The sequence below is a fragment of the Paramacrobiotus metropolitanus genome, unplaced genomic scaffold, assembly GCF_019649055.1.
Source record: "Paramacrobiotus metropolitanus isolate TYO unplaced genomic scaffold, Prichtersi_v1.0 Parri_scaffold0000352, whole genome shotgun sequence".
NCBI classification, from domain to species: domain Eukaryota; kingdom Metazoa; phylum Tardigrada; class Eutardigrada; order Parachela; family Macrobiotidae; genus Paramacrobiotus; species Paramacrobiotus metropolitanus.
The window spans coordinates 1-21,861 of NW_026570572.1; the positions used below are offsets into that span (position 1 = coordinate 1).

General features: G+C 49.7%; 1 long non-coding RNA gene across 2 annotated transcripts; it reads left to right on the plus strand.

Moving 5' to 3' along the window:
- Positions 1–17,130: 17,130 nt before the first annotated feature.
- LOC129602172 (uncharacterized) lies at positions 17,131–20,199 on the plus strand. 2 transcript variants are annotated; one of them, XR_008692364.1, is made up of 6 exons: positions 17,131–17,837; positions 18,134–18,265; positions 18,330–18,374; positions 18,667–18,825; positions 19,085–19,217; positions 19,573–20,199. It is a non-coding gene; the product is annotated as an uncharacterized LOC129602172 (long non-coding RNA). The 2 variants fall into 2 exon arrangements; XR_008692365.1 differs by having other exon boundaries at positions 19,085–19,201.
- Positions 20,200–21,861: the final 1,662 nt, after the last annotated feature.

A 21,861-nucleotide genomic window follows, 5' to 3' on the forward strand; every position in this document is an offset into this window, starting at 1 on the left:
AGGCTACCCGGTCGCTCGACATGATCCCGACGCAGAACGTGTCGCGGCCCACAGCATGCCAGGGATCGTGAAGAGAGACTGCTTCGGATGATTGACCGTGGCAACCGACCCCGGTTACCGAAGTTTTACGGTGTCTGTACGAACCTGGACAGATGGGTCAAATCCATCCGACGGATCTACGGACCGGACGGCGACCTGGATGAACCGGACGTGAACTTCACGACCGCACTGGAAACTGCCCTCTCCGGCCCGGCCCTCGAATGGTTTGAAAACCAATCGACCTCCGAGCCTGAAGAAGGCTGGACTGTCAATGAATGGCTGGATAAATTCATCGACCGGTTCGCGGAGAGCAACAAGCAGGCCAACGCTATAGCAGAGATCAGCCAACGGACGTACCGCTTTGGGCTAGAGACACCGGAGCAGTACTACGATGCCATGATGAATATTAAGGCACGTGGTGGTCTTTCGGAAAAGCTGGCCCTCACCTACTTACGGAAGAACGTAACCGAATCAGAGTTACGCCGGGCTTTGGACATTAGGATGCGGAAACCACGGCGATTTCTTGGCATATATCGGAAGTTCACCGCTGGAAAGCCGAGTATAAGATGCCAATCGAGGACTCAATTGTCGGAACGTGATCCTGGCCCCAAACATGACGAGCAGTGCACTTTGCGTCCCCAATAGGGATGCCAGCCGTACAGCCCGGGCCCCGTTGCCTTTTACGGTGGTCCCGGCCAGTACCAGGAAGTGGGTTCGCCGGCCAGAATGGAGGCTACAACGGAGGGTGCAATGGCGAAACGGATTCTGGCAGGGTACTATGGTCAGGGAGAAACCTCGGCCAGAATGGTCAGAACCCTGGCCTAATCAACCAGCAGACCCTGAATGCCTACGTGGACAGACAGGAGGGCCTGTTCTGGCAATGGACATTCGAATGGGATTACCTGCGGCAACTGCATGTGGGGCAATCACCACAGCAATGCCTGCGTGTACGCGAACGTTGACCCGTTCAGCGAACCTGCGCTGGTACAAGGACTGGCGTCAGAGAGGTATGATGGCGGTGGCCCGATAGGCTCGGCAAATCCGAACCGCGCGGCCTTGGTTCCTTTGCGCCCAGGTGCAGGGAGACCGAGAAAGGGTCAACCGGAACCAGCCCCCGAACGGAAGAGTTAATGGTGGAGGCCAGTCGGATGAAGGTGGATACTACTCCGAACCTGACGGATACCAGTACCCCGCCGGGCGGATGCAGGAGCCAATAGCTCCGCAGCCCTCAGTCGGCACCTTATCCCCCAATAACGGTGGTGGATCAGCCCCGGTATACCTGACGGGAAACAGTATGGTCAGTAAGAAACGGTGCCTTAGCTGACCGCTCGCCACCAACCGAGCCACCGGACAAAGACAACCCATTTGGAGGATCCACTGCAGGCGCCTAATCGCGCCGGAGTCCCCCCCGACGAAGAGAACCGGACCTCCAAAACTCGTAAGAAAAAGCTAAAACTTCAAACCTAAGAAGTTACCGAAGATAAGGGCCACCGTAGGCGCCAATAGCTGCCGCGGTCGGCCCGTGCCCGACAAAAGAATCTTGGACGGCCCGGATGGTGTCCGAACTGGAACCATCCTAAACAGGAACGACAACGTTGCCGGACCCTCGTCAGCGACTCATGCCGTTAAGCCGACTGGCGACGATATCGCCGTCAACCCACCACGGACACGGCCGCCGACGACTGAGGGTAAATCCAGATGTTCGGTTGAACCGAGTCAACCGACCCTGGGATCCACCACGGCGGCCCAATTAGGCTCCTGTGGGTCCCATCCTCAGCAGAAGACCCTTAAAGGACGACATGGTTCCCAAAAAGGAATAGTGTCGTCCCGTAGCAGCAATGCTGCCGGGTCGTCTGGCGCCAATGCGCCAAACCAGCCGGTGCCATTAACGGCGCCGTGCCCTCGGACCCTCCGGTGCCATTAACGGCACTTCGTCTACCAGAACGTCGGGCGTCAATAACGTCGCCAGACCAATGGGTGCCAAGAACGGCGCCTTACCAGCGGACGGACGGCGCCACTAAAGTCGCCACGGTAACCGGACCTCAGGCCTCGGAGGAAGGTGTAACACTGACCCCCAAGATTCAGGAGGCCTCTTGGATCCTCCACCACACCCCCAGCGGATGGAATGCCCGTCAAAATGACGGAAGGATCCCCCGGTAAAGCTCCTGGTGGATCGTCCGCTAAAATTACGGACAAGGTTACCTCCCACGGGCCCAGGGATGGAACCTCGGCAACTGCAAGTAATGTCGCCGGATACAAGGAGGCTTACGATCGGACGCATGGTAACGGGGTCGCTACCTGTTCCACTGCGCTCGGCACAAGCCAGGCAAATCCGCCGGTGAGCATAGGGGAGTTGCTGCAAAGGAACGTCCGGTCGAGAAGTAGAGTCCCAACGGACACTCCGGTTGACCGGACACCTCAACTGCTTAACCCTGTGGAAAAGTCTATCCCAAGGCATCGGGCAGTGTGGAAAAACGGGTAAACCGGAATGTGCACACCGGTGAAAACCGTATCCCTGCCAGGATCAGACTGGCGAAGGACAGACGGTTCCGGCAGCAAAGCAGGACCGCAAGGTAAACCGGGACGGTAAAGCTATCCGATACCAGAGGCATCGGGCAGTGCGGACAAAAGGTACACCAGAAGGGTGATACCCCCGAAAACCGCACCCTCGGCCAGGATTGCACCGGTAAGCAGAGACGGTGCCCCCAAAAGAAGCTCGAAGGTGGACCAACCCGGAAGGGAGGATGAGACAGTGAAGTCAATCCCGATACCAGAGGCATCGGGGACTGAGCGGCAGATAGAAGAGCCGCTAATGTCTCCTTCGAGCCAGGCCAAGTTAGCATGCAAGCCGAGGTAGAAGCACTTTGGGGCAATGAGAAGCTCTGACGGAGTGGTACCTTAGATGATTGCCTGGTGACCATTCCTGAATGCCATGAGATACCTGGAGAATGACCGGGATAGAACTTCCCAAGAGCCATCCTAAATTGGATCCGAGGTTCCGACTTGCCCAATAGGCAAGAATACTGTGAACCCGGAGGCTCAGGTTGGCTTTGAGCGCCCAATAGGTGCCATGCCAACCATTCCTCCAATCAATGGAGGCTTGTACCCGGCACTAACCGTTACTGCGGTGTCATCAAACCTTGATGACCCGGTGTTACCCAAATGAGGTGACACGGTTACTAGAATGGACCCGGAATGGATCCAAGGGACTTCTTTCCCGACACGGAAAGTGACTCACAAGGCGAGTTCACCGGGTGGAATTCTGACGTTCCCGACTTGGAGCCTCAAACCACCGAGAAGCAACCCTAGTTATCCGGAAAAGGACCGAGAATCGGCCTTGCCGGACCGAGCAAGACGTTTGGGGACCCCAAACGCACCCCCGAAGGATGAACCTCGGACCCTCCCAAATGACGGTCCGAACCCTCAATTAAGGGTTCGGACCCTACCTTCGCCGAGCAAGATGGCTGGAAAGCTTGTTTGGCCCGGACAAAAATGCCATTTCCCCGGCGAAAACTTCAACTTCGTCGGCTAGAAGAGGTATACCACCGACCCTCGGATTATAGCCAGACTTCATGGGTAGGAACAGCCGAATCGCCACTGAACGGAGTAATTAACCGGACAGAAGCGCGGGAGGCAACCAACCCAGGACATGGCCGAATGCCATGGGCAGAAATCGCCGAACCACCGCTGGACGGAGTCATGACCCGGACAGTGCCGCAGAAGGCGACCAACCCGATGGTGCCATCCGAAGGTTAACCCTCTTCTTAATGGTCCTGTCTTGCCCGATGGGCAGGAACGCGGGAACCCGGAGCCTACAAGCCAGATATGGCACCCAATAGGTGCCACGCGGATCACACCGGAAGGGAGCTCGCACCTTGCATCAAGTTAGAGACACCTTAACTCGGATGCTGAGAAGCCTCGGACGCTAAAATGAACGCCTCGGAGAACCCGAAGCCCCGGCTAAACAGCCTGGATTCCCCTGAAACTGTGAAGACAACGGCACAGACCGAGCCTTGACTTCAACTTTGACTTTTCACGACGGTGCAAGACCCCCATGAGGGTCGGCCTGACGCAGAAAGCGGACTTCGTCAAATTACTCAAGGCTGCACCGGAGAAGCCGAAGAAGCCTGAACGTTCGAAGGTTCAGGCAGAACCAGCTAAGTCAACCGGACCAGCGAAGGAAACACCACAAAAACACCTCATTAATAGGGCCATAGCTGACTCAGAATTAGTTAGGACTTAGCTAGGAATTAGTTAGGTTAAGAATAGACCTTCGGTGTCGGAATGAAACCTCTTCAGTTGACCATGGAACCCTTCGGTTGAACCCCTTTGGCCATCTCAGAATGTTAATTGGCCTTATTTCCTTTATTCCAACAGTTTCACCATGTCAGAACGGCGGAGGGACCCATCATCAAGCGGATCTGGGAGCAGCCGGAGGGATAGCCGACGATCACACCCCTACGATCGGACAAGTTCCCGAGCTGCCCCACGCTCGACTACCCGGACGTCCATGCCACAGGTACAGAATGTACAGGCGAATCTTACCGCCGACGTCTTAGCAGGGTTAACGGTCGGGTCCAGAACGGCACTCCAGCCCTCGACAACTACTCAATGGAACTTACCACTTGGTATGACGCTTGATGGAACCGGATTACTGGTAAACGTAAGCGCGGCGCCAAATACCTCGGCAGCATCGATCGACCCAATAGGTCAGATCAACTTGCCCCGTTTACCGGGACCCAGCCTGGTCCCGCCAACCTTCGTAACCGGAACACCTTCGACGTCATCTGTCGCGGCAAACCCGATTTGGCCAACAATCCCGGTCAACCAACAGGTCCCAATAGGACCGTGGGTGACTCAACCTGGGATAAGCCTTCATCAAGACCAGATGTTCACGCTGTTTTCTCAATGGTATAACCAGATGACCATGAATCAACTTCGAGGAAGCCAGATGCAGTTGACGGGGTATAACCCACCGTTGGGACCGACACAAGGAGTCGGATACCCGGTGAACCCGTCAACCTCAGCAACGATAGCGACCCGCCCGGAAGGAACACTATCCTCTCCGATGTTGTCCACGGAAACACGACAGCAAGAACCCGGAGCCGACATTGAGGCTATCCAGAACGAGATAGCCGGGACCGGACGGTTAGCTGAAGACTTAGCCATTCAAATTGCCCGATTCGACGATCGAACTTCGGCTCAGAAGCTCAAAGGTCATTGCAGGATCAGCAGAGATTGCTTTGACGCAAGTCCGAGACTTGAGGGTGAAACTTGAGGAAGTGAGCCGCAAAACGGTTCCACCTCAACCAGCAACACCCCGGTCTACTTTCTTTGGGTTGACTTCCGCAGAGCAGGCAGTGACACATCGGACGGGACGTAGAGGTACCCCAAGCACGGGTCCATCCGCTTCACCTACTCTGCTTCAACTGACCCAGACAATCAGGGAGGAGATGCTACGAAGGCCTGGTAGCCACCGCAGAACGCGGACCTCCGGAGAAACCCCTGCAAAACACCGTCAGGAAGTCAGCAGGAAGCCAGCCGAACCCACTAGAACCCATAAGGTAACAGTGGTAGCACCAAAGAGACCCTCAGAACGAACTCAGAAATCATCTGTACAAGTAACGGATGAATCCATGCCCAGCACAAGTGGCATGGTGATTCAGTCAGCCAATTCAACCGGGCAGAAGAAAAGGGATATTAAGAAAGGAACCCAGGACATACCGAAACGGTTGCCCAAAAAGACCCGTCTGGAAGGGGACACGGGGTCTCCGATGTCGAACACCGATACAAAAAGAACAGACGAAGGGTTCCGACCCGAACAGTCATCCTCGGATAGTGACTCAGACACCCAACCGGGACGGTCCGAGCCTTCCACCAGCAAGAGTCCCAGTCAAAACCAGCCCGGCGAGCATAATGATTGGATCAATGTCTGGTATCATGAACCTGATACAGACCAGTCAGAACTCCCTGCACCTGACGATGAACGAGACGAATTACCGGAAAGAAAGCCCGACGAAGCCGAAGCCCAGTTCCCTAGGGAAGAGCTTACCGAAGAAATCACCCGCATTATTCAGGCGGCGGAGCTCCAGGGCCGGGACATTTATCGAGAATTGGTCCGGGAGCTATCGCAAGCGTACCATCTTGAAGGCCAACAAAATTGGCTGACTTCGGAAATGATGCGAAGGATCGTAGCCTGGACCCAAGACGAAGGAAAGGCTCTCATAGTACATCGAGCATGGGAAACGATGGGCGAGATGATCGTTCCAAAGGCCCCGACGAAGTTGAGGCAATCCGAATCGGAAGCAGAGAGAGTAGTCCGAGCTATTGGCTACTACCGGAACCCGAGAGGATCGACAGCCCTCCAGATCGCACGATTCCAGAATGTCATGTATAAATTCGGAAGCACGACCAAAGGCGGAGCCGAGATCGATGACATCATCCTCTGGATAGAGCCTACAATTAAGGAAATGGTAGCTCACCGTGAACTCCAGACTACCAATGCGGAACGCGGACAACATCTGCGGTATACCGTACCGGACTTTATACCTCAAGAGCACCGGGAGGGCCAGAGGCTCCGGATGTCCTATATCCAGGAAGAGAAATTCCAACCGGAGGGTCAGAAATACGGCTAGAACCAACGGAAGAACCGGCCGAACAGGCTAGGGTATGGCTGAAACTTGCGCCCGATCAACGGCAGCAGCCTCATACTCCCGGTTGCCGTCGACCCGACCTAGAGCCCCCGGCGAGCCAAGGCCCTCGGCTAAAGGACAGTCATCGAGCCGGCATTCTGTTACGAAGCGAACCTTGTACTCTGTCCGAGACTCGGCAGGGAGGTTTGTTAAGAACATGCCTTCCGGACCATCGACATCTCAACGAGCCCCACTCAGTAGTCCGGGTACCTCCCGATCTGGTACCTCAATTAAGGTTCGGTCGGGAGGGAAGGAAAAGAATAGGAAATCCAGGATGCCGACGGGACGCAGCTTTCCTCGGAGGAAGAGTCGGAGGATGATGACGACAAGGACGACCATCAACCATCTGGTGAGTCGGAGGAGTCTGACGGGGATGACAATGTTGGACAGCCGCCAATAGCGGCTAACCGACATTCGAAACCGGAGAACCCGGATAATGCCCCACGTCACCGCACCCGGCACGACATAAAGCTATCGGCTGCCTCAACTTCGACCCCCGGTCAACCAATGTCAGCCCCTACTCCGAAGCGGAAGTCAAAGAGAACCACCCGGGCACGATCTGAAGATCCTGTCAGGATTCTTGCCCGCAGAAATCCACCAAACGGATTATTGACGCCGAATGCGTCAGGGGGATCGCAGAATCGACCACCCCCATGGCGGATACGAGCGAGAACCGGCCGTACCCGACCGTAGTAACCATAGGACGTAATTTATAGGGAGCCATAGAACTTGGTAGAATTATAGACTGTGGATTCCACCTTAACCTGACAATTTAGTGCTCTGTCTACAGAACCAGACAGAAGCCTACGACCCTGAATGCAGACGCTGCCGTGCGAGTAACCACAATTATGGTTCCCGGCATGCTTGTGCAGAATGCATTCTCGCCCGGCTGGATAGACAGTCCCTGGACGGGAGAGCTCACCGCGTCGATCAGGCTAACACCCTGTACCTTCAGGCTGTGGCTGGGAACTTGAGCGCGTACCTGTACCTGGTTGGTCACCAACAAGTGATAGACCAGTTGCAGGGAGAGCCTTTGCTGCATCTTTCGGATCTGCACCGTCACCGTCAACGTACTCGTGAACCTGGCTGGGAACATACCCCACCACCCCCGGAGAATCCGAGGTTGGTTAATGCCCGGGAACAACGTCGCGAGGAATTTCGTGAGGACGAACGGCGGAGAACCGCAGAAGCAAATGTTCAGCAACCACCGCTAAACGCGGAACCCAATAGGTTCCCGAATGAGCAGTTGGCGCCGACTCATTTGCCGACGACGGTTATACTGACCGGACCGGACGGTGCTCATTACGTAGCCCAGCTAACACGGATCAAAGCCCCGGTGACAGCACCACCAGTCAGCTTACTGGCTAACAGGGCACCTCAGCCTATCAGCCTTCAACCGAATATCGTACCGAGACAACCCCCGGTACAACCTCCGATGGTGGTAGTGACCCCAACAGGGTCGACCTCATCAACCCAGAAAAGCTTAACCGGCCCCGGACCATCGTTTGAAGAATCGCGCCGACGGACGGAAGCTGGTCACCGAAGCAAACAGGAAGCTCAACATAAGTCCGATAGACATCGGACAGCAAAAGAGCCTCGGTGAACTGGAATTAATGGGACGTGAACAACAGTTCCCGGACCTCGCTACCGCAGATCGCGGCATTCACCTTGTTCTCGCTACTAGCCGGACCCTCAATAAGGGACACGGCAGTAGACCCCTTGTGGACTGCATCCTAACCGCATCTTCTACCATACGGACCCTCAATAAGGGATACGATGGTAGAATGGACCAGAAGCGCAGATCGTACTAACCACGTTCTGCCACCTAACCGGACCCTCAATATGGTTGAACCCCCCTCGAAAAATTCTAAGTCCAATCCGACCCTCGGTGGAGAAGCCTAAGTTCGACTCCACCCTCTGAGGGTCAGCTTTCCAAATCCGAAGGAACGGACTCCCCGGATTGACCCGGCAAATACGAGTGCACCCGTCAGAATTTCAGTGCTCGCACCGTACCGGAACGTCTTCCGCGGTTTCCCCCGGACAGCATCCGTCAGAATGTTCGGATCCTCCGGCACCAGCAACCTCAGCACCGCAGACTGCGGTCTCCAACCATGACTTGCCACCATTTCGGCCCAGAACGGAGCCTTCACCCTAGCCAATGCAGGTCGCGACTAACCACGATCTGAAGGCAGGGCTTCTTATAGACTTCAACTTGCCAGCCGGAGCTTCAGGGCTGCCAGTGGACTTTAACTCGGCAGCCGGGGCTACAAGGCTGCATTTGGACTTTAACTCAGCAACCCTCCGGCAACCCTCGGATTGGACCCTCGAAGCCCAGTCTTATCCGGTCTACGTTGCCTAATAGGCGACTGGACACGGAATTGACAGGTTTGCCCGGACGAAAGACCTCGAAACTTGAAAAGCTGACCGACTGCAGGGGCTCGGACTGGGACTTTACCTCAGCAACCGAGGCTGCGGTCGAACTCAACCCATAATTTTGGCGGAATCCATGGTAAGAAAAGCGACGGGACGGTGCTACGCGGCGCGATCCGCTTCGCCCCGCCGGCCTGTCCCTCCGGCAGAAGGACCCTCGGAGGATGCAAGCCTTCGAAGATCGCGTATAACCACGATCTCTACCTTACCAAGGATGCCCATCGAGGCCCAATAGGCCTTCCTTCCACCCCGGAATGAGACGGAAGAAGTGGGACATTAGGGCACACTCATGCCTAGAGGCCGATTGACCCCCGGACACCGAGGCTAACTGACCCTCGGATACCTGCTCGGACTCTGTCTAGAGGCATTGACCCTCCCCATGTTACCCAATAGGTGACGGGAGATGTTAAAAAGGGTTTCTGCCCGGGCAAAATGCCTCGGGACCAGCCTTAGCGGATGCTGACTACTTCACCACCGAGACTGCCCCGGATAGCGACTTCATCTTATCGGTGAAAACGCTCGGTTGAGTTGCCCAATAGGCGACCTACACCGCGAATAAGGGTTTTGCTGAAATGGAACTACCATCGGACTGTCAACCGCCAGTAACCGAGGCTCGGACCCTTGGATACCGACCCTTGGAACCTCCGACCTTCGAGGGTCGAACCTCCGACCCTCGGGCTCGGACCCTCGGATACCGAGGCTAATTGATCCTCGGACCTCAACTTTCAAAGTCCGGAACCCACCCTTTCCGAGTCGCCCAATAGGTGACAGGAGGCGGATTTGGGAATTTTAACCGGACAGAACACCCAGCACATCGCGGAACCACGACCTATCAGCACAGCCGAGGCTCGCATCCTCTGACCCTCGAGGATCGAACCTCCGACCTTCGAGGATCAACCCTCGAGGATCAACCCTCGAGGATCGACCCTCGGACCCTCGGACCCTCGAGTACCGAGGCTGCCTCGGCTCTTCGAACCCCGGCGATCATCCTCTCCGAGTTACCCAATAGGTGACGGGAGACGAACTTAGGATTTTCAGCCGAGCGGAACATCACCACACCCATTTGCCAGCGCAGCCGAGGGTACAACCTGGACTCTAACTCGAGTACCGAGGCTGCCAATGGACTTAGACTCAGCAACTGAGGCTGGGCTTGGACTCTGATTTTGCAACCGGAGCTGACCCTCGGTCACCGAGGCTACCATCGGACTTCACAACCTTGAAGTCAACCGGATACAGGGTATGACTCCCGCACAGAGACCATACCATCATTCGGACCGGAATGGAGACCAGGCATTAACCGGTCCTTGTTTCCCAATAGGCGACCGGACACAACATTACGGTTTGCCCGGATCAAACCTCGGATCACCGGACTTCCCGGAGGATCCACCGATCAATAGACCCAATAGGTCTTATCCTGCACTAAGAGAGGGTACCTTATGGTTTTCGCGACTGCGACAGTGCCTCTCCATCAACCCTACCCGATGAACCTCAGCTGGACGTAAGTACGAGCTGTCTTACCCGGCTACGAAGGTTCCAATCAACATTTTACCGGAGGATCCCGGTCGGAAAGTGTGTTTCACGCCCGTTTCGCACCCGACGACGGAGATCCAAAGTCAATACCCGAAGTCAATAGGGTCGAACCTCTGACCCTCGAGGGTCGAACCTCCGACCCTCGGTGAATTGAACCGGTACCATTGGGTATCCCGAGAACCGATGCTTCGGACCTGGATGACCGGACACCTTGAGGACAGGAGACCCCGGGAACGGACGTCTTCCTTGTCGGAATGAGCACCCGGACCAAAGACCCGGACCAAAGACTTTGATTTTGTTTTTCTGTTCTTCTAACTATGAAATAATGTTCTATTAAGAGAGAGAGAGAGATTGATGTTCTTTTTTTACTTGCATTTTCTTGCCGTTACGGATGTTCATCAACAGAAGCCTACACCGGTCCAACAAGAAACCCGACCGACCTTCGGATTTCTGCCGTGAGTTGTATCGCCACCACGGGTCCGGAGGAGAACGCGGCACCGAGAGACCTTCATCGGACACCACCGAGGCGCAGCCACCGACCCCAATAGGGTCGTGTGCGGAGCGGGCACTGGAGCGGTATGAGGCCGGTCCTTCGCAGGGGCTCGGACTCCCGCCCAGAGGCATGTTGGGCCAGTCGCCATGGCAGCCTACGAGTAGGCAGCCAGCGACAGTCCCGCTTCCGTTGTGCTGACTCACACCGAGTCGCACTCGCTCTCTCGTACGCCGTATCGGCCTCGACTCTGGCCCGGCTACGCCTTACCACGCCTTCGGCTATACGTCTCAGCCAATCAGCGTTCGTTCGCTCGTGTTGGATCAGCCCAGTGCCGCAGATAGGCATTTTCCATGTTACGGCTCATTCAGCCGATCATTCTTGTCATTCATGATTTTGCTCACGCACAGTGATGTACTTTATTGCTATCACACAATAAAGCCTCATTTTCCTCACTATCGTGAGCCTCTGTTCGCCAGCTGTCACACCCTCCACCGCTCCAGCACGCCCGCCAATTTCCCGTACTGGGCGGAAAAACTGGCGCGCGAAATTTCCTAATTATTAATAAAATAAATTCACAAGAAATATCAAATTTTTTCATAAATAAAATAAATTAATAGAATTATTAAGTAATTAAAGTAATGAAATTATAATATTATACTACTGCATCACTTTAATAGTAACATTAAGTAGGCGCCGTGACGAAACGTGCGAACCCATCAGATTCAGGCTCCCTACTAGCAGCAGCCCTTTCCAAACGTTCCGTGCCGGTATCACCCGCGGCAGTAACAGCCACGCCACCGCCCAGCATTCGCCTGATCGGAATGATACTGAAGGACCCATCCAGCTCCAGCCCGCGCGCTAATTTTTTCTAATTATTAAAAAATTAAATACACAAGAAATAATAAAATTTTTTGAAAATAAAATAAATTACTAGAATGACTAAGTTATTAAAGTGATAAAACTATAATATTATTATACTACTGCATCACTTTAAAAGTAACATTAAGTAAGCGCCATGACGAAACGTGCGAACCCATCAGATTCTGGCTCCCTACTAGCAGCAGCCCTTTCCCAACGTTCCGTGCCGGTATCACCCGCGGCAGTAACAGCCACGCTACCGCCCAGAATTCAGCTGATCGCAATGATACTGAAGGACCCATCCGCAGTTCCAGCACGCTCGCCAATTTCCCGTTCTGGGCGCGCTAAACCACAATGGATACCGTTACCATCGTCCTCACCGTCCGTCGAGCATGGCACCGCGGTGATCTGCAGTTTGCCAATTCCGTAACCCCTGCTCCTTCTTCCGCCCTCCCTCCCCCCGGTGACTGGTGGGGGCAGGGATTTGGAACGTGACGGACACGCGCGAAATCCTTTAGCTTTGGAAGCCCGGTGCGGCTGACGGGCGGTGAGCGGCTGCCCGTCAACCGCAACCGTTAAGCCGCACCTTCACCCTGCCGGTGGAGAAGATCTTAGTATCTTAGTATCTTAGCTCGTCATCTTCTCCTCCGGCAGTGCGGTGGTTTGTAACGGCGCCGTCGTGTAGGAGGTGCAGGCGGAGGAACTGCTGAAGGAGCGGCTGGACACGGAGCCGGTGAAGCATTTGCGCTCCAGCTGTTTCAGTTCCTCGATGACCCTGGTGGACAGACCGGTGAAAGCGAAACATTGCCCAGCGCTGGCATCGGCAGGTCCGAGGCTAGCTGGTGCAGCGAAGCGCGGTGCGCCTGTAATTTCAAGAAAGGTCAGGTAATGTCAGGTTACAACTTGAAACTTGCGGTTAGTATAATTTATTCTAAAAAATAAAGGGTTCTTCTATAGCAGCCAATCTCCTTCATATTTGCTTCCCAGTTCGCCCATTTTATTTTTTCATCGTTTCGGTATTGCATAGACGTAGCCCAAAAACATTGAATAAATTTGGAAAGGTGGCGCAAGTTCAATCACTAACTCAAATTCAAGTTACGGACTTGATCTAAATTTCAGTTGTAGTCTGAACTTGTGCATTCCTGATTTTGCGAACGCGTCAATACTAGTACTGATGACGGCCAAGCTACTTGTGTTTCGAAAATTGATATTTGTCTGTTGAAATCCGTGTTTTTTTTTCGGGTTTCCCATAAATACAGCAATGTATTTACGGGAAACCGGGGAAAAAATTAAAAATTTCAACAGATAAAGCCTAAGAAATTCGATTGTATTTTAAAAACTAAATGCATAAAATAAAACTCTCTCTTCTCCCGACATCCCCTTTGAGGCAAAAACCGATGAGGAGTAAAATAACAGCGACGAAATGTATTTATGATTTCTTGCAGGCCGAATTAACCTTTTATCTGGATTTCCTAGAGTAAGTCGTACGATAAAGAATTCCTCATGACAGCTAAACTTTAGGAAGGAATTCGAGAATTACTAACGTTAAATGGCACTAAATTCTTAACTAGAAAAATGCACGCTCCGAAATTATCCCCCTTTTCACGGCTTCTGTGGCAACCGGCACCGGTTTGCGTTCTGCAAAATTCCCAACCATTATTTTACCACATCAAAATTCACCATCACATCACAAAATAAAATCCTGTAAATAACAAAAAAACAAATCTTGGCTTTAGTGAAACGATCGACCCTCGAACCAGACACATCCGTCAACAGCAAAAACAATATTTCTAACCCTCACCAATCGCGCGTGCGGTCGATCTTTTCAATTGGAAATGAACGAACAAATCACCGCGATGTAATTAGCATTTATTTTTTTACAATTAAATGCAAGACATTCCGTAAAATGATCTGGCAATAAAACTCCACCGGAAGCGTCAAAATAAAAGCAAAATAATTTTATATATCCGTAAAGCTTTCATTTAATGAGGCCCAGTTTTCAAAGTTCGTATCTGCATTTGTCCTGTCGCATTCCAACTTTCAAGCACCGATTGTACTCAGTTTCTTACTGCTAAGGACATCCTGCAAAGCAGTTGACTACCAGCGCGGAACTGCGCCGTTGAAAAGCATTCGCACGATGGAAAAAGCGGCAAGCAAACCAGTAAACGTTATACGTAATTCGTCAGCAAAACTTAAGAATCAAATGCTCTGACAAAACATGGCTATTCAATCAATAACAACAACATAAGGAAAACTGGTACGTTAAACAAGAAAGCTGAAGAAGTTTCAGCGCCTAAGAAAAACCTAAAAAGATGTGGACAGTGTTTCGTGGCATTACACCAGATCGATTATGCAATCAAAGGTCAAACTGCTTACTGACCTCACTTCCATCAGCTATCTCAGCCTATCTGTACGTCATCATACAGTGTAAATTCACAATTTAAATTCACAATAAAAATACTGAATGTTCCAGCTACCGCTTCCGCTTACCTTTCGCCAACGCTCCGAATCTGCTTCTTCCGTCTCCACGAGTTAATGTCATCGTGAGCGGTCAGCACGACTAAAGGAACAAAAAAAAACCCGAAAGCGATTTGTGTCGGACTTCGAACTATCGGCAATCGAACGTCGTGCACACCTTCGAAGGCAAATTATTAACAAACGCAGCCGCCCGTGGAAGCGAAAAACTTCAAACTGGCTGAACGACTGCGTTGGGAAGCAGTTTAGAGCAATGACAGTTCTACTGGGGATGCAGAACGCATTTGAGCTCTCCACAAATGCAGATAGAAGACTGCAGTTTCCTGTGTGAGCGTGACTGCGTCAAATCCGCGCTCAAGCCGGCAGACCACAAACTGCTTGATGACACCGCAGTACCGCATCACTCTGTCCCTTGGCAACGTAACTCATATGCGTGGTGTGCAACACGGCTCGAGGCTCGAACACATGCGATTTTACACGACTCGCTTAAGCAGTAAATTACGTAAATGTTGCTGTTTAGCGTAAACCTAATAAATAAGCAAGTACGCACCTATTAAACCATTCAGCGCAGTGCAAACTGTTGATGAAATTCGTACAAACAATTAATTAACTACCTTGGAGCCGGTTTCCTGCTCATCACTGTCATTTCCATCTACAAGCACAATAACTGATTAGTAAAGTGCTGTATTCATAAACACGACTACAATTATAGCAACTTTTTCATTCTTGCAATAGTGAAGAGCTTAAGCAAAAATAACAGTACTTGTACTTAAGTAATGCGTCAATTAAGCTGTGTCTGATATGTGCTCAAGCAGCAACGGCAGGCGCAGCGGAACTTCCGTTTTCAGTGCCTCAGAAGTTTACAATCCATTCCGAAATTACAGCGAAGCTAGAATCTGCCAGATGCAATAGACGCTGTAGTTAGTCATGCTAAAGGGATAATTTAACGTGCTAACATATTTATGCGCTAGGTTGATGCATACGGCTACCTCGTGCGGGTGGCAGGGTATATCTGCATAATTTTTTAAAATTCGAAATGCATTCACTGAAAAAGCATGTATTCATTCGGGTAGATTCGGCTGTCTGGCGCTTCCGCTCCACACTGTTCGGAGCGTAGAAGAGACGTAGACAACCATTCCGCGCATTTCCGCGTGCTTCCCATTGGAAACGGTATTTTTGCTACTGTGCAGTCTGTATGCCTTTAAATTGCCTTGTAAGTTCACGAAATAAACACTGCTGCTCACGCAGCCGCGCGCTATAGTCTAGAGAAGGTGCTAGTGCAGCTTTGCAAATATTTTATGCAGTTATATAGCGAAAAGGTTTCTAACACACGCGAAAAGGTTTCTTTCTAACACACACGGAAACATGAAAGTAGAAGCAACGTTCTCATACCTGAACCTGAGCTGCCATCCCTACCACCACCGCCGGATGAACCACCGCCCGCGTTACTTCCGCCACCTGCATTGCCGGCTCCACCACTCACACTGCCACAACACGCAGCCCCGCTGCCCGAAGTACCTGCACCACGACCGTCCGCGCCGCTTCCACCGCCATTGTGCCGCCACTTGCGTCGCGTTCGCCATTGCCTGGGATCATCGAGCCCCAGTTCGGAGCATCCATCGGCTTGTTCGTAATAAACCGGCCGACAAGTATTGGAATACTGTAAAAACAACTTTTGGAACTGCCAGCTTTAATTCAATGGTGTTGTGCCAAAATCATCCTAAGATGCTCAGTCAAGCTGTTAATATCTGCCGATATATAGCGGGCCTTTAGTCTTGAGAATCATCACATGGAAGTTCTGAGTCTAAAACGGCATCACTAAATGCACATGTATGAATCGCGCGAATCCCTCGTTGAAACTATTCCGGATACTTGAACACGGACAGTGTTTCTATGGCATAGAATCTATGCCGATATTAAGCAGACATAAACACAGACATTCTGCAAGAGTCACTCATGCAAAATTAATGTCTTTAAAATAACTGCGAGAAGTTTCGAACTACGCACTCTGTAGATTGCACCGTGTCCTCCACTTCGCCTCATGGGAATGTGAAGCAAATGACCCAGATAATTCAAGAAGGATACTCGTAATAGGATAATGCGATAAATGCAATAAAAAGCTGACCAGGAGAATAATTCGAAGCTGCCCCAGATAATAATTGATAATTCGGAGTTATGCATAAACATAACAATGTAATGTAACAAAACAGTAATAAAAATTCTAAAATCCAAAAGGAATAATCGACTCCGGTGCACTGCACGCTGCAGTACATCGGAAAACTATGAAACACAAAGTTTGGCATACTGCGGCATTTGCGCTGCTTATGTCGGCAAAGTTGATCGAGAAAAAAACTAACATTTAACAACAATCTTCCAATTTCTGTAAGCCGAGGAGCTCGATCTCGAATTCTAAATTTGAAAAAATACAATAAACCAGCCACATTCTCTTTTTTTAACGCAGTATGCGTTTTATTAACCGTACAGGCCTACGGCGTATGACTGTATCATAAGAACAGTGTGAAAACTCGCATAATATTATATGCTTTACTACCAGAAACTTTGGTTGCTATGCACGTGTTTCACTTCCGTTTCCGAAGCGAAGCCATGATTCGATCGGCCCAATATTATGTATAAATTTTCACATAGAAATTTTTCAAACTGATATTCATATAGTCAGACTGTTTTCGCTTTAGCAGCTTTTCCGATAGCCATGTTCAATTATACCAGTATGAGTTTCTACGGATTATTTTAGTTATTAATTCCGTGTAGTGGTTGTTCCAGAGTTTCAATGTTAGCAAGACGATTTCAAAAATTACCATCCATGCGCTGAATCTAACGAACTGTTTTACCCTTTCCCCGCCTTCCACCGTTTGTTCGACGTTGCCGTCGATTTGTCAGATAAATCCTTCTTTACCAAACTCATTCTGCATGCCCTGGCCGGCAGCACCCCTGTCGTTGCGTACAGTATTTTATTAACCTTCCAAATCGAGGGTATCTCCGCTCACGAGGGCGCGGAAAATCATAGTGTCACGTTTCATATGATTGTTGTGGACGATACGGATCCGTAGAGCTACATTGTTATCGGATCCGTGGAGTAGCTGCTGGTGCTGGTGTTCTTTCGGGGCACGACTGACCCATGTGGGATTCGTGCTGTCGACCCGGCTGGCGCGGGCGCGAATGGATGCTGCGAAGCGTGAATACGAGACGTGACAATGACGCACCGTGGGCATCTTGGGGACAAAATTGACGTTCAGTTATGGCCAGTTTGAACACCGGTTCGCCTTTCGCGTTGCGGATGAGAGGGTAGCGCCGTCGGATAAGTACGATTCGTTAGGCTTTACGATCTTCTTCTCTTTAAAAAACATAATTTTCAAGCAAGTGCAACCTGCTAGAAAGCCATGATGTTTCCACAAACCATGTGAATTCTAAAAAAGCTTTATTGGTTAAAATCCTTCATCTTTACATTTTCAACAAAATCATCGGTTTGCAAGGTCGTATGTATGGTACACAAACCCATTGGCGCATTTCTGTTATTTCTTTGCGAGAGAATGCATAACCTGAGTCAAGAAAATGCTCATCCAAAATGTTAAAATGTTTGCACGTTTGCTCTGGCCAGGTTTGCTCTCGGATGCAGGAATACGGAATCGTACTGCGGTTTGTGGCGCTTCCGCCGTCCACCGATTTGGCCATTTGGCTGTTGACCCGGCTGGCGCGGGCGCGAATGGATCCTGTGAAGCGTGGTTATGAGGTACATCTTGCTGATGTAGTCGGCGTTCAGTTATGGCCAGCTTGGACACGGATTCTTCTTTCAGATTGACTACGAGCGGATGGGGCTGTCGGATGAGTACGCCTTCGCGGTAAGTGCGCATTCGTTACGCTTGACGCGCTTCTTTCTTCTGAAAAGCATCATTGTCAAGCTAGTACAACATGCCTGTTAGAAACTTCTAGTAGAAAGTCATGATGTTCCCACAAAACCATATGAATTACGAAAACATTTTATGGTTTAAATACTTGACCTTTGCATTTTCATCAGAATCATCGGTTTGCATGGTTTTGTAAACTCATTAGCGCATTTCTGTTAACTCCTTGCGAGAAAATGCATAACACGGTTGAAGCAAACGCTCTTACAAAATGTTAATATGTTTGCAGGTTTACTCTGCCCAGAGATCGCATGCAGGAAGGCAGAAACGTACTGCGGTTCGTGGTGGTTCCGCCAACCGATGATTTGGCCCCTGTCACGGACTGCGTCAATGTCGAGCATCCAGCATGCGGGCGTCTAGCTCGACTTCCGATCACAACGAAGAGGAGGTATCATTCGCAATTAAGAAAAATAATAATGAAGTTAATAGTTCTTGCAGTGGAGCAGTAGCCGCTCTAAGCTTCATACAGCGGAAATACAGCACACAGTGTGGATATATCAACATGGAAAAGCGATAATGCAGAAACATTAGATCTGAGATATTGTAGAAAGTAATAACATCAGAAAGCATGAAATGATGCGTTAAAGCAGACTACCCTCATATCGTTTGCGACGTTGCGACGGCTGTGTACCCTGGTTATATTTTAGTTTGGAGCGACAGCCGCAGTGTCGAAAGACTTCTACGCTGACAAGATCATGCACGAACTGGATTCCATGAAATGCGCCACCCGGCAAATGATGTTGATGCGAAAACAGTTTTGCAAGGTTGTTGCACGGCATGGTATACCCGAGTAAAACAGTTTGTAAAAAATACGTTAGCTTAACGTTAGTTAAAGGCCAAAATTCGAACAGTGTTCGAATACAAACTAATAATATTCGAATAGTATAAACTAATAATGTTCGAATAGTATTCGAACAGTGTTAATAATGTGTTTGTAAAAAATACGTTAGCTTAACGTTAGTTAAAGGCCAAAATTCGAACAGTGTTCGAATTTTGGCCTTTAACTAACGTTAAGCTAACGTATTTTTTACAAACTGTTTTACTCGGGATACCTAATGATTGCTCTGAGCAGCATGCAGCTGCGTGGTGCACCTAAACTTTAGTAGGCTACTTCTATTCTGTCACTTATTTTTAGGGAACCCGGCTCGTAGTTGTTCGAACAAAGTGCCGCACGTGTTTGTGATAATTATTGCCGCACATGTAGCGCAGAAAAAAAAGATTTTCTGGGTGAAGACTTTCGCATGATGAGAGTGTGCATCATTTAAATGAGTCATTTATCATCATCATCATCATCATGAGAGTGTGCATCATCATTTGTCTTGCCATTTAAATTTTGACCAGTTGTTGTGAAGCTCGAGAATTGCGTCGGGAATGGATGACGTCCGAAATTGGTTAATTTATTAGTTTTTAATCGGAATCTCATTCATATTTTTGAGTCGAATGCACAGAAATATCATCGTTTGGCAGTGTGATTTAGTGGAGGAAGAACAGATTATTTCAGTCATTCGCAATTTAAAATTGTTCCTTAAAATTATACTTGACTCATTACATACCCGAATGTAAAGAAATTTAATATCTACGTTCTGCTTCCTATTTTGCAGTCATAAACTGCCTTGCATATGTATCTACTATCTCCATGTAATAATATATGTATTAGTTGTTATTTTTTCAAGTAATGTAGCGCTGTATGTATGGCTAGCGGTTGGGAATGGTCACCACGTTTTATTAGTTCGTTTATTTGTTCCAGTTATACGAATATGTTCTTTTTATGGTCGTCTTGTTCTGAAGGAAACTTAAGAAAAAAACGATTTGAGCTGTGTGATGTTGCTCAAAAAATCTGTTTTCGTTTCTCAGTGAAAGTAAATTTACACGATGAAGTGAGCATTATGTGTACCCCGCCACTGAACCCGATATTCGAGGAAGTTTCGCCCAAAAAATAAACGCAAAGCGCTAAATTGCCGTAATCTTTATTCAGTTCAACGGCACGAAAACGTTCGCAAACCACAGCATAAATACGACAAAATTTCAGATGAAAAAAACGGATGTGGTACTGTGGCATTCACTGAATGGAGGTTTTAACATTTTTCCCGTTAGCAAGCTTGATAATTTTCGTCACATCGTTCAATAATTGTTTTAAGTATCTCGTTTTAAGTTACGTTATGAGCGGTTTTAACAGCTCTACTTATAAATGGTGAGCAGCGTGAGTTGCAAGCCCGCGCTCGTTCGATGGATCTTTATTTTACTCTCTTTTTCTCTCTTCCTTATTCGAAACATTACTGGGACATATACTGTTTTGACATCCTGAACGTCATTAAGCGGCTTGTTGTTTGTCGCAAGGGGCCATTCGTGATTTACCGCTGTAAGTTCTTTGCTTTGTTCAGCAGCCTTGTATTTCCTCGACATTCTTCTGCCGGAGCAGGCTACAAGCACGCACCGCGCGAAGCAAGCTCACCCACCAACCTCCCGATCTTTCTTGCGACAGAAAGGTCAGGGGGTAGACGGGCAAGGTTTCTTGGTGCAAAGGTGTCCGGCGTGAAGTTGTTGGACATTTTCACCGGACAAATGCAGGCGCTCTTGCCACCGTCGCTATAGTTGACACTTGACACATGGTTGGCACGCTTCTGTAGCACTGAGTGGGAAGTTCCCCCGGAACTCGCTCAATACGAAATTGAAGTGCTCCATTCAGTTTTGGAGACCGTCTTAGTCTTAGGCTCTTAGCCACGATGATTCTGCAAAACGAACAATACAGCCAGTAAAACCTAACATTCTTCTAGTCGTAAGAATATCATAGTCTTTTTATACATGACACGGAAGACAGTAGGATAACTTTCTACGCAAAGGTCATATCGTGCATTTAAAAGTTCTTGCAGCATTGCACAGTACGGAAATTTTTCAATGTACTTTACGTCCAGATCTTGAGTCCTGTCAGGTATAAGTATAGCGTTTCTGCTATCCTTAAATACATAAAAAAGTCTAGCTTAATGACTTTTCCGTAGGTACGTACTTAAAGATCACTACTTAGTAGAAAGCATTCAGCCCTCTTTCACTGCATGATCAGATTTGTAATAATCAGCAAGGAATATGATGCGATTATGCGTCTACTTAAGTTAAAGGGACTTTAAAATATTAGTTTGCGCTGTTAGAACTTACAATAAACATAAAACATAATTTTAGTGATAAGAGCTTTATATCAGCAAGGTGTGTCTAAACCGCATCCGGACAAACGTACATGGACCTACGTGCAGAAGTATAGCCGCTTCTTTCCGCTTCTCGCATCCTCCTAACCCACTTGATCATATTCTTCTAGGTTTCGCTAAAGGCCTTGTCCGTTTTGTTTGCCTTATCCGTTTCGCCTTCATGAAGAACTGGGATCATTGGTAACAAGCGATAGGTAGCCGGCGGAGGATGTATCCGCACGTCAATG